Below are 15,591 nucleotides of genomic sequence, written 5' to 3' on the forward strand. Positions count from 1 at the left end.
GTTAGAACTGGGGTTCTAATTATCAAGTGTTATGAAAGAACAAAGAAAGTGAGGACTTAAAGGGACTTTAATACTGTAATATCTGGCCCAACATTGGGATTTTTGCAGTTTGAACTCTGAGGCTGCTTACAGAGCATGATTTTGCTCCTGGGGCCTGCGAACTGCCTGAAAAACGAACAGTCACTCTGTGCTATTTGATTTCTGTTGGTAAGTATCTCAAAAGCTTTTGTCCTACAAGCCTAGACCAGAACTAGTGTTATCCAACAGAAGAGTTCATCCACTGGGCACTAGCAGAGAATTGCAGTGAAGAAAGACTGGCTATTTTATTACGAATGGTGCCATCCAGGAGAACAGGAAGCTGATGCCCAAAAGCCCAAACAACCCCCGATGGAGTGTAGATTACAGAGTCTATAGGAAAAATCACAAGACACCATGGGTTAGGGATTCTGGGTGGTGCTGGCAACTGCTTGGTCGGAGGTGAGGTAAGGGTAATAAATCATGTCTTCTGGTCTTTGCGGAGAGTTCTAAGGTCTGTTTCAGCATCCCTCTGTCCGGTCTCAGGGGAAAGTAGCCAGGGGGTTGTTCCACTTTAGGGCTCAGGAGCTGCAGCATAACTTAGGTCAAGGTGTTATCTTTATCCCACCAGAGGTCCGAACATTGTGACCATTAGTCAGGTCCCGGCTACTGTCTTCTGCTGCCTCTGGGGTTGCTGAGTATTCAGGGGAAAGGCTAGGTTTCTGAGGGTTATATAGAGAGACAGAGCTATGATTTCTAGAACTAAATTTAGTCAGTCATAAGGACCTTCAGTTTCACTAGGATGTAGACAAATGGTTAATCACAAGCTAACGGTTGTTCTCACCTCACAGCCCCACCTGCTTGCCCAATGAGTCAGCCAACTGTTGAAAGTCCAGCTGCCCCCACCAATCCGAAAATGAATGATGTACGTTTGTGGTCTTGTTTCCCCCAGCAATGCATCCCTTTGATAACTTACGCCTTTTTAAAAACCCTGCTCTCCCTCCTCACCTGGGAACATGTCTTTGGTTCATACCGAGGGCTATGTCCCTGGTTTGCAAATCATATATAAATAAAATTCTATTTGAATTCTTTTTGAATTTTTGTTAACAAAGGAAATGACATTAAGTAGCCCTTAGTTGCCCTCGTTCTACTATCTCCGCAAAGACAGGGGAGAAGCAGCTGCCGCTGTCGCCCCAGGTATAAGAGCTTCACGCTCGTGACGCAGTGTCAGTGGCCCCCAGGACCACACACAGCTGCACTACAAGGCCCCCCATCTTCCCAGGGTGTCCAGGGAATCCACTGAACATGCATGACCAGTGGCAATAACCCCAGTTAGTGGTAAAGTGGGTGACAATTTTTATTATTTAGTCTTTGAGCCTGGAATTATCTAGGATCTCAGTGCCCACTGAATCCCCAGGGCACATTTGAACAAATGGACCGTTTTAGTCGCAGCGCTTTGGCATCCTTTGAAATTAGAGGTTTGTGTAATGAGTGTATAAGACCTTTTTCTCAGTGACAATGAGCTTCTGAACTCTCAAAGCTACAATAGACAAAGCTGGGTGACAATGCAGCAGCAGGGCCATATCTTCTCATCAAGCATGATTTGCCCATGTGAACCCCACATTTTGAAAGTTTCCATCTTCCAAACAAATTTATGTTATCATGCAATATACTCCTTATGTTTTCTTATATTTCAGGTATTGAGTGCTAATCAAACCTTCTGATCTACATAAGTGCCCCTTGGGTCATTCACCATTTCACTTGAAGGCAATGAAATATTTTATATAGTGAGTAAGTAAAACCTTATCATAAAATTACACTTTCTGTAGGAGATACTGAAAATAGGTGAAAGGGCTTCCTTAGGGCCCTTGAGGACACATAAGAACGCTACAATACCAGGTGGGGAACCATTGATAAAGGATTTGGAATAAATAGCAAATAGATTTATTTAGAAATGAAGAGGGAGAAGAGATTCTACTCTAAATACACATCTGTTCAAGACAGAAAGAATGAAATCTATGAACCATTTTAAAACATGGTCACTTACGGAGAGACCTGCATGCAACAGGTTAAACTTCACGTTTTATAAGATAGTGCGTTACAAACCCAGTGTCCGCACTTAAAGCTACTGCTAGTTGAGCCGTGGCACACCACACTGAGACTTAAACTCTGGATTTAAAGGTTTTCATAGAGGATCCAAATACTTGAGAAATGACAGAGTCCCCGGATTCACATGGTTCATGTGGGGGGTCTGGGGCCTCAGTGGAAAACACTGTCAAGGAGCCCTGATTCCATCCTGTTTGTCTGAGGTCACCGTGAGGTGCCAGACAAGACAGTGAAAGGAGAAGGTCTTAGTCCCTATAGCAACAGGTGTGCCTCTCTGTGAGGCCACACAGCTGGTGGTGCAAGCATCCCCGCTGCAGGTTTATGGGTGCTTACCAGGGTCACTGCCCCTGATCTGCAGGGCAGGAGAGGGCAGAAGGCCGGCCCTGGCCAGCTTCCTGCTCCTTGTTCCTCGCAGGGCTATGGTTAGCTGCAGAGAGTGGAACTGACGTCTGAGTGACGCTCTCTCGAGGACAGTCTGTCTCCCCATCGGAGAGCTGGAGGACTGCCACCGCCCAGTCTCAGCAGTTACCAGAATTCCTCTGAAGTGGACAACTGAAGAGGTGAAACATTGGCCTCCCTGCTGACATTAACACGCAGTCTCTCTCTGGAAATGCAGACGAAAAGCGTTCGAAACGAACTGAACCCACTTCATTCTTTACATGGTAAATAAACCAGCTTTATGATAAAACAAGCATATGACATGGGGGAAACAAAATCCTGCCTTTTACTGGCTTGAGGATGGGAAATAGAAGGAGGAATGAAGGGAGGAGGCCACCAGGTGCAGAAGAGGCAGGCGGGCAGCAGAGCACTTATTCCACAGCCAGGCCCCCAGGTTCCCAGACCCACTGCTTCCTGTACCACGGGGCTGTGTGATCCTGGAGGAGTCAGGCAACATCTCTGTGCTCCAGCTTCCACACCGCTGGCTGTGAGTGGTAACAGTACGTCTTCCTCACAGGCTGGCTGTGAGAATTAAATCACACAAAACACATATTAAGCCTCATCTAAGTGTGACTCGTATTATTATGTATGTTAGATAAATAAGGGGAGACTAAGGGACGGGACATTTCTGTCCTGAATCCAATTTAGGGCTCCAGAGGAAGCCTCTTAGGCTGATTGGAAAACATAAGTAGGTGGAGCTGTGTTGTTAGACAAAGGGAGAGGCTGCTTTTTAGCTTTCCCCAATGACCTCGATACTCAAGTAACACACACAAGACCCAAAAGTAGCTGAGACCCTGACAGAAAACCTGGCCTGAGGGGTTCCCTGCGGCCACTCTATGCCAAGGGTGTGGGCTTCGCAGCCGTACCTCAGAGGACTCCAGCATACCAACCAGGGAAAGCTGAGCTGGGCCCGACAGAGGCCAGACCCTGAATGACAGCAGCTTCAGGCTTCGTCTGGGAACACCAACGGACAAGTGTCGGTACCCCAGGATCAGAAGAGGCAGACTGGGGAGCAGCACCTATGCCTCCCTGTCCCCAACCCCTTGCCACCTTAGGGAGAAGCAGGGGCTGGGGGAGCTTCTGAGACTCAGAGCATATTCACCCAAGAGACAGCCTAAATATTTGCTAAAGAGGCTGTTTCATTCACAGGATTTGTCTACATTGAATTCATATTGGACAATTCATTTTGGCCACCAACCAACTGGTGTGTGTATGGGGACGGGGAGAGAGAAGATATGCTGGTCTGCAAAAGCAAACAGGTTGAAAATAAACAAAACCAGGACCCATGTTTTCTCTGCTCAACAATGGGGACGGCCAGGTACTTTGAGGACCCTGACACTCACGCAGCGAAGCATCAGAATGGCCGACACATGTATCTTCTATTTTACTCCTTTCCAATGTCTTCATGGAAAAATGAGTGATCAAATTAGTGCCTGTGCATGGAGGCGAAATTCAGGGAGAAGAGGTCTGTGTGACACAGCAGTCTTCTTTGTGTGACCCTTGTGGCTGAGGGGGACAGCCTCCTCTGGGCTGTGCTGGGGGGTGGGGGTAGGGCCCAGGTCCTCGGAGGAAGAGGAAGCGAAAGAAAGGGAAGGAAGGAAGGATGGAAGGTAGAAAGGAAGGAAGGTAAGAAAGAAGGAAGGGAGGAAGGAGGAGGGAGAGAGGGAGGGGAAGGAAAAAGAAAAAAGAAGAGAAGAGGAAACTAACAGGACTGAAAAGGGGCTGTGCAAGAGGAGAAAGGAGACATAAAATATATATATATTCTTTAAAAAAAAAAACTTACAAGAACATGGAGCTAATAAGATAAATAAAAGACAACAGGAGAAACCAAGAGTGCCCAAAATTCGAATCAAAAAGAAAACTACAAAGCAAAGAAAAGCACACACCGTGCAAGAATAATGAGTGAGGAGAAGGCAAGCGGAGGGATCAAAAGGAATTGCTACAGAAACGAAGCACCGTGACAAACACTGGAACCTTCTAGGAGGCAAACCCCAGGGGACTAAGTGCCCATGAGCGGGGGCGGGGGAGCGTGGACAGTGATACCCGGGTGGAGACGGGAAAGGGGGTGAGTGTGGGCGGGAAATCTGCGGGTGAGGCGAAGCGGGACGGCTGAGGAACCAGCGGGAGGCAAAGAGGGAAGTGGAGTCTCCCTTGGGCGGTTCCAGCTGAGCGCGTTTGTTTTCCCGGGGGTACAAGCAGCATAGAAAGATTACCTACTGCCAGGATGTCCTTTCTCAGTGGGCAGCCAGCCCTTAACCATCAACCATTCACATGGTGCCCGAAAGTTGTCACGCTGCCACACATTGTTTTTGTTCTCATTTCTTTTAACTGTGGAACCACGGCTCTGCTGCGGAGTGTCAGTCGGGGTAGGAACTGCACTCTGCTCTCTGGCTCTCATGGCCCTGGGACACTGTTGCCTTCTAGGGTCAATTCCTCCAAAAACTACAATAAATAAAATGATAATAATAATAGCATATACACAGACACATATACCAGGGGTGCCAAAAAAATGTATGCGCATGATTTGTCTTCATCTTCTGTTATCGGTATATATTAAGTATTATAATTTTAATACAGTTTTTTCCTTTCTTAAAATGTGTATACATTTTTTTTGGCGCCCTCTGTTTAAAACTATGTTTTATGACTCTGTTGGTATAAAGGCAAACAGATTACTATGACTTATTAAAACATTTTCTTTAACCTAAAAGTTCTTCTTCCCTCCCCCACGCCCCCTCCATTTATACTTCAGAAGAAACAAGAACATTTTTGTGGGCCGTGGGCATTGTGCCTGCTGCCTGGACAGATAATTCAGCCCTGGAGAACTTAGAAACACAGGATAACGAACACTAAAAATACACAAACAGATTAGATAAAATATTTATATTCATGTGAGCCAGGGTAAGTGCACTCGAGTAGCCACAGTTGAATGTGGTGACCATACAAATCCCAGGATTGCAGAGAGGGGGTTTTAAGGGGCTGTATGTACTGTTTAGTGCCTACATATGCTGAGCACTCTTCTAAGTGTTTGGTGACACATACGCAGTACGTGTCCAGTTTTATTAAATCCTCATAAGGCACTTTTATTTTCCCCAGTCTACACACGAGGAAAAAAGGCACAGGTAGGCCTAAATATACTAGGCCCATGTTTCTAACCATCATGCTAAACTGAGGAGAACGGCCTCGACTCTGGTTATTGTGTAAATGAAAACACTGCAGTCACTTATTCATTCATTTAGTCATCACTCCTTTATTTGGTGAAAATATATTTATTCAGACCCAACTCTGCCAGGTACTGACTGAGCTGGACGCAGCAGTTGCAGTGCCAGAAAAACACACCCAGTCCTATCCCTCATATGACTTGTTCTCTAGTGGGGAATATGGACATTAAACAAATGAAGATCCAGACATAATACCGCAAATTGGGGTACATGCTATGAAGTACAGAATAGTATGAAAGCATAGAGCATGGGACTCCAATCTAGTCTTGAGGGTCAGAGAAGGCTTCCCTGGTGAATGAAAATTTTCAGTAAAATCTCCAGGATAAGTTAAGTTACTTAGGTATACACACAGCGGGAGCAACAGTGTTCCAGAAGAGGCAAACCGCATGTGTCAGGGGCCCAGGATATAAAATCAGCCCTGAATAAGTTTCCAAGAACTCTGTTTCCTTCAAGAACCAGAGTCCAATGTGGAGAGAGAAGGAGTCCACAGAGAGAAGTAGTGCTGAAGTGTGCGAGAGCTGCGTGGGGCACCTGAGTAATGGGAGGGAAAGTACTGAGGGGAAGAGGGGGTTGTGAACAACAATCTCAGGGTAAGACCCGTAAGGAACACTGGAGAAGCTCAAGGAGCTTTGGCAAGAGGCAGGCAGAGGATCTTATCCATTTTAGAGCCCCCAGGGGTATTCACCGGAATAACTGAAGACAGTAAGAATATCAAGGGTCGGTCCTGCAGATGGAGTCTAACAAGAAGAGATTGCTGTGATCTCATAAGATGACCAGAGCCCCCATAGGAGGCTATGGTAGGTGAGACCGGTAGAGCTATCAAAGATTGCACCATGACACAGTGGTCAAAACAAAGAAGCAAGTGTGTGCAGACCTGAGGTGATGGCTCATCTGAAGAGATGCCGTGCCCTACAGACTGGCACCGCGCAGAGACCCCTTTTTCATATTATCTGGAGCATCTCTTACCCAGGGATAAAGATGGTGTAACACATATGACTGCAATTCCTGGAAGTCTCCAGATGGGGGCCACATTTCAGTTCCCTTCAGAACACATTTCTCTTCATTCATGGATGTTGACACCTGGAGAATTTACCAGAAAGAACTTCATTCCTTCTGTGAAGATTAGTAGAGCCCGTATTATTATCTGACCACAGAACTGCTCAAATGTTCATTCCAAAAGGTGAGACTCCCTCAAATATCTGTGTAAGATTTGTTCTCTGTATTTTATGTTTTCCCAGTTTTCTCCACAGAAAATTAAACGTTAAACCATGTAGTTATTCATCAACAAGTAAAATGGGATTAGGAAAATGGAATTTTCATTACAATTCATCTGAGACTACTATGAAATCTCCATGCTTGTTTTTTGAAGGTAAGATCCATATCTGAATCCTTATACATTAGCTACTGAACAACATAACAACTGAGGAATTTCCAGGACTGCCTCACTTACCCAGAAGGTTGAAACATAATCTTACAGGTATGGATTCGTCCTCAGAATTAACAGGAGTTTTTCATTTACTCTTTTTTTTTTCCTTAAGTGCAGGATTGATCTTGTGTATATTTAAAATTTCGATATTTTGTTCATTGTGTTTTGTTTGTTTTCATTACCTCTGCCTCAAGTACTCACTTACCTTCTTGGCAGAAGGCTTAGTATCTCCCCATTTCCACATGAGCTGTTGTAGGCACTCTTGATATTCAAAAAGAAGTAAGTCCAACTTCCACCTCCGACTGTGGGGAGAGCTCTGGTGTTGGACTATCTACAAGGGCTCTGCTTCTTGCTGCTCCCCTAGCTGGTTGTGAAATTTGTTGGCAACTGCCCAATGGAGTTGAACAGATAATTCTGGTTCTGTGCTGTGGCATGTTTGGGGCTGGCTGCTGGGTTTTTCAAGGGAGGATGTCCCCATACTCCTTGCTTCCCACACGTGGTCATCTCCCTGGGTGCCCAGGATGCCTGTGCATGGGTTTTCACAATGGGCTGCTGTCCGTTGGCCAGCTCACTGAATTCCCGTGGGTGGCTATCACTTGCATGCCCAGGATGCCTGTATGTGGCTTCTCAAAGTGGTGGCTCTTTGCAGTCAGCTCTTTCAGGTTACACACTGTGGTAGGCAAAATAATGCCTAAGGATGTCCACCCCAATCCTCAGAACCTATGACTATATTATGTTTCATGGCAAAAGGGAATTTAGATTGCAGGTGGAATTAAGATTGCTAATATGCTGACCTTGAAATGAGATTAGCTTGGATGATCTGGGTGAGCCCAATGCAATCATAAAAGTCTTTGAATGGGGAAGAAAGATGCAGAAAAGTCAAAACCAGAAGGATGGCATCATGAGAAAGATTTGACTGGTCATTGCTGGCTTTGAAGATGGAAGAGAATCATGAGCCAAAGAATGCTCGCATCCTCTAGAAGCTGAAAAAGGCAAGGAAATGGATTCTTCACTAGACCTTCCAGAAGGAACACAGCTCGCCTTAATTTTAGCTCAGTGAGACCCATTTTGGACTTCTAACCTCCAGAGCTGTAAAATAATAAATTTGTGTTATTTTCAGCTACTAAGTTTGTGGTCATTTGTTACAGCAACAATAAAAATACTAATACACACATATGACCTCCCAAAGTCCCCAGGGTGCCCCTGCCTGGGTTTTCAAGCTGGTAGCTCTCCATACTCACTTCTTCTAGCTTGCACATGTAGCTATCTCCCAGAGTGCCTTGGGGTCCATGTCTGGATTTTCAAGGTGATAGGTCTCCGTGGTTGGCAAGGTTGGCTCACACAAGTGGCCCTCTCTAGGAGTGCCTGGATGCATGTCTCTGAGGTCAGGCCTTCCAGTTCACACAACATGGCCATCTCCAGAATTCCAGGGGACCTGGGGTATGACTGTTTCTGGAGTCTGAGCCCGGATGGATTATGACCATCTGTTCGCCTTTCCTTCCCAGAGAGTGAGAACTCAATACCAGCAGTAGGAACTCTTACTAGTAAACCCTCAAAACACAGAGTCTAACTAACCCTCTCTGATAACTGCTTTGGAGCTAGTCATTCACTGTCTGAAGAAAGATGATCCTCGGTGCTTCCAGTGGCCCCCACTCTCCTTCGGAGGAAGGCTTCCTACAGTAGCACCAAGTTTCTTTACCTTTCAAGGGGCCACATGTACCTTATTAAATGTGGGAGTAGAACTAAGTGAAAGATGCCAGACACAAAGAGTTCATATGATAGTTGCATTTATATAAAATTCTAGGAAATGCCAACTTATCCATAATGACAAAAAAGCAGACCAGTGGTTGCCTGGGGCTGTGGACAAAGGCAGGGATGGATTAAGAAGAAACACAAGGAATCTTTTGGGGTAATAGAAATTGCCAATATCTTGATTGTGGCAGTTTCACCAGTGTGCCCACCTGTTAAATTCATAAAATTATGCATTTAAATTCATATAATGTATTGTATATAAATTAAACTTCAGTGAAGTTTATCTTGATTTTTTGTTTTAAGGGATGAGGAGTATTATCCAAAGGAAAATCAAGAGACTAGTAAAAAACAAACAAAAAAGTTGTCCATTACACAGAGAAAATAGTCGAGGATGGTTTTTTTTTTTCTCTCAAATGGAATATATACGGTATTGCTAGTATACTTTCTGCCTGAGGTTTAAAATTTGGCTTTAATTTATGTTATCATCTTTGATAGATAGGAGTGATATCCTGCCACAATACATCCTTAAAAAAACAAAAACCTTAGAATAGAAAGATGGTTACTAAGGTAAACATTAATATTTATATGACATCAAGAGCCAACTTCACACTTGAGTGAAAGCCTAGAGACATTCCATTAGAATAAGGGAAAAAAACTATGATATTTATTGCCAAATTTGCTGCAAATTCTGGCAAAAAAAAAAAAAAAAAAACATATCAAGCCTAAATAAGAGTTTTATTTTTAGCATGGAGAAGAAAACATGCCCCCTCCTGTCCTCCTGGCCGCTCTTAGTCCCGCCTTCTGTTTGTAGATGATATTACCGTAGACCGAAAAAAACCCAAGAGAGAATCAGCTGAAAACTCTTAGAGCTAGAAAGAGTTCAATAGGTACTAGGTTACAAAGGTATAAAAAAGCAATCGCTTTCCTGTATACACAACTGACTTGAAAAAGAAAAAAAAAATTCAATAACAACAACAACAAAAAATGTCAAATAGAAGCTAAAAGATAAACAATGAACTGGGCAAAACATTTTCTACAAATATGAAAAAAATGTATTCTTGATCTATAAATTGCTCATACAAATCAATAAGCTAAAATTTCCACAGAGAAAGGACATGAACAACCATTTCACAGACAGGAAATACAACTGGCCAATAAAGAGATCAAACACATGTTCAAAGTTATGAGAGTTTTAAAATACTAATTAAAGTTAGACATAGGTTTCTAATGTACAATTCTGTAATACATCATCTATATATATCACATTGTGTGTTCACCACCCAGAGTCAGTTCTCTTTCCATCACCATATACTGGATCTCCTTTACCCTCATCTACCACTCCCCTCCCCCTTACCCTCTGGTAACCACTAAACTATTGTCTATATGCGTTTTTGTTTCTTCATTTGTTTGTCACCCCAATAAACTTTAATTTAAAAAAAATACTAATTATAACAACAGATGTTTACCATTTTTTCTTGTCAATCTAGAAAATGTTTTTAAATTTTTTATGGCCAATGCTGGCCATGTATAATGGGTAGTCATTCACAAATACTGCAAGGGATGGTATGAATTGATACAATCATGTGAACCATAATATAAATTGGATACAATATTTCAGGAAAGCAATTTATTTCTCATTGTGTTTCTGAGTTGTTTTACTTTATAGTTTTTCATTTTTATAAAGACAAACCTATTGATTTTTTCTTTGTGATTTCTTCCATTACTTTCATTTCTAGAAAATGTTTTTCTATCCCACATTTTCTTCTAAGATTTTATGTTTTGTGTGTTTTTTTTTTACTTTTAACTTTCTACTCTGTCTCTAGGTAGTGTATCTTTATTGGTGAATATGTCAAGTGAAGATTTTAAAAACAGTTTCCAAATACACTGGAAAATTTTCAAACACATAAATGGGATTTTTGATGAATTCCCCCGATTTATTATGGTGCCTTTATGATAGACTAAGATTTAGATACATAATCCTTTTTAGCATTCCATATTCTGTTCCACTGGCCTAGCCGTGGGTGAAGTGATGTGTGGACATGAGCTCTGGAGCCAGGCTACCCATGAGCTTTGGGACTTAGTACATGTTACTTATCCTTTCTGTGCCTTTGTTCTTCATCCATAAAATACTGCTAATTGGTCCCTGTCTTTTACCATTTCTATGAGGATGAATTGTATTATATATCTAAAGTACTTAGTGTGATGGATGGTACATGTTAAATGAGTCTTAACAATTAATATAATGGCACCACATTGTTTTAATTATTATAGCTCTGCCCTATTTTAAAAATATTGAAGAAAACATCTTTCTCATTTTTATTCCTTTAAAAAATTAGCTCATTTTACCACTATTTTTGCGCCAAAAATGTTGGAGGGATCCCTGATTCATTGCTTTCCCACATTCCCCACCTCCAATCCATCAGTACCAAATCCGGAAAGATTTTTTTTTAATGTAATTCAGATCATGTCACTCTCCTGCTTAAAATCTTTCAATGACTTCCTTCCACTTGGATTAGTGGAGCGTCTGGTACCTCCCTTACCTCTCTGTGTCACCTATTCTACCTCGTCCTCCTTGCTCATTACATCTGGGCCTGCTGGCTGTCTTTCTGTGGCTCCTTCTTTCCGCAGCATTTTCACATCTGCTGGTCCTTCAACCTGTCACAGTGCCCTCTGTGCTCTTGGTACCTGTGATGCCTCACGTTTTAAGTATGTACAAGGGCCACATCCTAGCTAAAGGACCCCTTTGCCCAGCTATTTCCTATCAGAATACCCTATTGATTTCCTTCAGAGTATTATACCTATAAGAAACGACCTTGTTTGTTTACTTGTTGTCAGTCTCCCCTGCTGCCCTCCCTATTTGTCTGTGAGCCCCTGCAGTCCTCTAACTCCCACAGACTCAGCCCTCAGAATAGGTTCTGCAGGTGGCGTGCTATTCTGAGATACAATGTAGCAGAAAACGTATCAAGAAATTACATTGTCTTATTTCTCTACAGGGCAGTCTCATCAAGGAATGAAAGGTAATTTTTAATCTACTCCTCCCCCTTCTGGGAATCCAAGCTTAAAAACAAAGAAACCAGAAATTGCCAAGTCCCAAAGACAACCAACCCCTAAACTGTTTTGCTTTTTTGTTTTGTTTATGCCCCTACTCTGCCCCCCATGCAGCTGGAGATGCATCAAGAGGGAATAAAAGATAATTTTGTTTCCCCTCCAGAAGGGTAGACCTTTTCTTCTTGGAGCCACATAATTGCATGTGAACATCTTTTATGTTTTCCTATGTGAGTCTAAGGCCTCCAAACCAGAGAAGTTTCTAAGCACAGAACAAACTCTATGCAGGTCTCTGCCTGCTGAACGTCTCGGCCATTCCAGGGAATTAGGCTGGATTGTTTCCAAAGGGAAGGAAAAGGAAGACAATTAGATGGGGGTTATTTTTCCTTTTTTCTTTTCTCTTGAGGTATGATTTACACCCTGTAAATTTCCCTCTTTTTGGCATACAATTCTATGACTTTTGTCAAATCTATTGTGTACTCAACACAACGAGCACAGCATAGAACAGTTCCATTAGCCCCAAAAGTCATCCCGTCTCTCTACTCCTAGCAACTGGCAACTCCTGCTCCATTTTCTGTCCCTAGATTTTTGCCTTTTCCATAATGTCATTGAAGGGGTACAATATAGTATAAAGTCATTTGAGTCTGGCTTCTTTTACTTAGCATTACGCTTTGGAGGCCCTTTCCATGTCGTATGTGTATCAGTAGTTCATACCTTTAGATTAGTGAGTGGTATTACTATGGTAAGAAAGTACTTACCTGTGTTGTTTTCAGGTTTTAAAGATTATTAATAAAGCTGCTATCAACACTTGCTTTCAGATGTTTGAGTGAATATAAATTTTTATTTCCCTTGGGCAAATACTTATGAATGGAATTGTTGAGTCACAGTATAAGTGTACATTTCACCTTAGAAGAAACTGCTGAAGTAATTTCCAAAGTGGCTGTGCCATTTTGCGTTGCCACCAGCAGTTGAGTGTACTGTATTGAGGGTTGAATTGAGGAGGACCCAATCCCCAGGTGTGTTTGACATCTGAATGATGGGTACCTTAGCATGCCCTCTAACAGACAGTCTCTGAGGGTTCAGGACATGGACAGGTGACATGCTGATGCCTTGGAAGTCTAGGTGAAGGACACTATAATTGACCTTGGAATCCACTGCCCTAAGAATTAGGCCAGTCCCTCCCATCTTCCTAGAGCCGTAAGTACTACAGTTCTTGTTTGATCCGAGGAGAAGGAAAGAATTCTGGGAAATGTCTTTGGGGTGACCTTTGTAGATGGAGCTGAGCTGGATATGATTTACAGAAATAAAGAAATATATTGTTTCTCCCAAATGTCTTAGAATAGTATACTGAGCTCCCAGTTTACACCAATCATTACACTCAGCACTTTATGTACATTGTTCTTCGATCTTTAAAACAACCCAACAAATTAAGTAAATGCATCCCTTAGGTATCCAATTTAGGTGTCAAAATTGAAGCAAAAGATAATGACTCTGATCATGTTAATACTCTGTTTAAATCCACTGACAGCTCTCTCTGTTTCACATCCCACCACTTCCCCACTCTCCTCTACGGCTCCACCCGACTCACCTCCATGCTCTTCTCTGCTGTTCCCATCCCCTCTGCCTGAGAGGCCTTCCCTGTTTCCTCCTCTTTTACATCCCTACTTACTTTTATGACTCCCTTCTTGTGACCTCTCCTTTGAAGCTTCCCTGACTCATTGAAAAGACTCAATGCTTTCCTCCCTTGTCTCTCGCCTGGAGTTTGTACACCCGTCTCCTCAACTGAGAGTCTGAGCTTTGAGAGGTTCCTTTCTCTGTGCCTGCTACAGAGCCTGGGTATATAATCGATAGAGTAGCTGTTTTTAGAGCAAGAGGAGGGAAGGAAGAGAGGGAGCGAGGGAGGAAAGGAGGAAGATGTTTACTTTTACAGCCTAGTACTATAGAGAGGAATTGTAGTTTGGGCTCAAAACTATGAACCAGCTTAACCTCGCTTATAAAACAATTTCATCTTCAATTTTAAAATGAATACGAATACAAAATTTCATAGAACCATCAAATCTCAGACCAGAAGAAACCTTAGAGGTCATCAAAATGAGTTTCCTTGTTTTTCTGTTTTTAATGTGACCTTACCTGCAGGCCTGCTTTCACTATATTGTGGTATTTTCTCTTCATTTCCTTTGATACCAAGATCTGTTTATTACCTGAATCCTTGTTTTTCTGTTATTTCATTTTGATTGTATATCATCCATTCTGATCTCGGCCACTTCTTTTCAAATATTACTTCGACCCCCCCCCTTCTCTCACTCCTGGTGATTTTATCTAGCTGTATTAAAGAAACAATACTATCCATAAAAGAAAATACTATCCATAAAAGAAACTCATTTCTAATGCCATGCATTTTGGAATAGTTTTTCCTAAACAAACATTTGTACTGTCTCTTTATGTATGTATTTTGCATATAGTCTGATAAATGTAATTTTGTACAAAGGGAGGGGAAGACAGCAAAATGCAATTATAATTATAAAAGTGATCCAAGTCAGGGCATTGGTATTACCATATCTTCAAGAAAGGTCTTGAGGTTTGGTTTTCATTTGAGCAGCACAACTGTTTGCATACCATTCCTATCTAAAAACTACCATACCCTGAAATACCAATTAGTTACCAATTTGAAATCCTTATCCTTAGCGTCTAATTTGAAAATATTAGGTCGGTGCAAAAGGAATTGCAGTTTTTGCCATTCTTTTTAACCTTGTAAACCGCAATTACTTTTGCACAACCTAATATATCAGCATCTTTCACTCTGCTTCAAAGTCTTTGCATAAAAATTCCTTCTTCCACAAGTTAAACTGTAGTATACAAAGAGCCCTCCAAGTTTGTTGTGGCTTTAGGAAAGGGGGCCCACCTGGCCCAGGGAGGGAGGAGGAAGACGCTGGCCACACAGGAGATAGATTTCATACCACATCCTTTTGTTCCTGTTGAAAGCAGGGTATTCTAAGCACTCGTGGGCACCTCAGACTAAATTTGCATTTGTGAAATGAGTGATAAATGAAAGGAGTTAATACATTTTCATTTATGTCTTTTATTATCTTACATAAATCATAATTTGAAAGAAAATGGTAAGACAATGAGGTTGTTTGGTGTGTTAAATTTCTGTGACAACACCATGTGATTAAAAGTAATTCCTTTTTCATATTGTTTTGATTTCTAATCGTTCTGAAATGATATTTAATGAAAATAGCTGAATTAGCAGACAAATAGCACCTGCAAACATTTTACTTTAAAAAACTGAAGCCTGTGCCTGTCTTTCTGTCAGTCTATCAAATAGCTTACATTTATTAAGTGCTGGGCAAAATATTGTCCTCAGGGCCAAAGAACATAGAAATCTCACAGCAAGGGTTAGACAGGATAAATAGAACTGGGAATAAACCAAACCCCATTTAAATATAATGTCTAATCGTTTTAAGATTGCACAAGCACAATGGTATTTGAAAAAAATGAATCCTAATCCACTTCTTGTCAACCTTTTCAGGCTCAAAATTTAGCCACCCGCACCCCTCCCCCGTCACTTCCCCCCCCCCAATGGACTCCTGT

General features: G+C 42.1%; 1 long non-coding RNA gene across 1 annotated transcript; it reads right to left on the reverse strand.

Annotated features, from left to right (window-relative positions):
* Positions 1–4,778: 4,778 nt before the first annotated feature.
* Positions 4,779–7,505, reverse strand: LOC117015290 (uncharacterized). The gene is made up of 3 exons (XR_004421684.1): positions 7,409–7,505; positions 6,744–6,857; positions 4,779–4,992 (listed from the first exon to the last, which is right to left on the reverse strand). It is a non-coding gene; the product is annotated as an uncharacterized LOC117015290 (long non-coding RNA).
* Between the last annotated feature and the right edge of the window lie 8,086 nt (positions 7,506–15,591).

This window comes from Rhinolophus ferrumequinum, chromosome 3 (genome assembly GCF_004115265.2).
Source record: "Rhinolophus ferrumequinum isolate MPI-CBG mRhiFer1 chromosome 3, mRhiFer1_v1.p, whole genome shotgun sequence".
NCBI classification, from domain to species: domain Eukaryota; kingdom Metazoa; phylum Chordata; class Mammalia; order Chiroptera; family Rhinolophidae; genus Rhinolophus; species Rhinolophus ferrumequinum.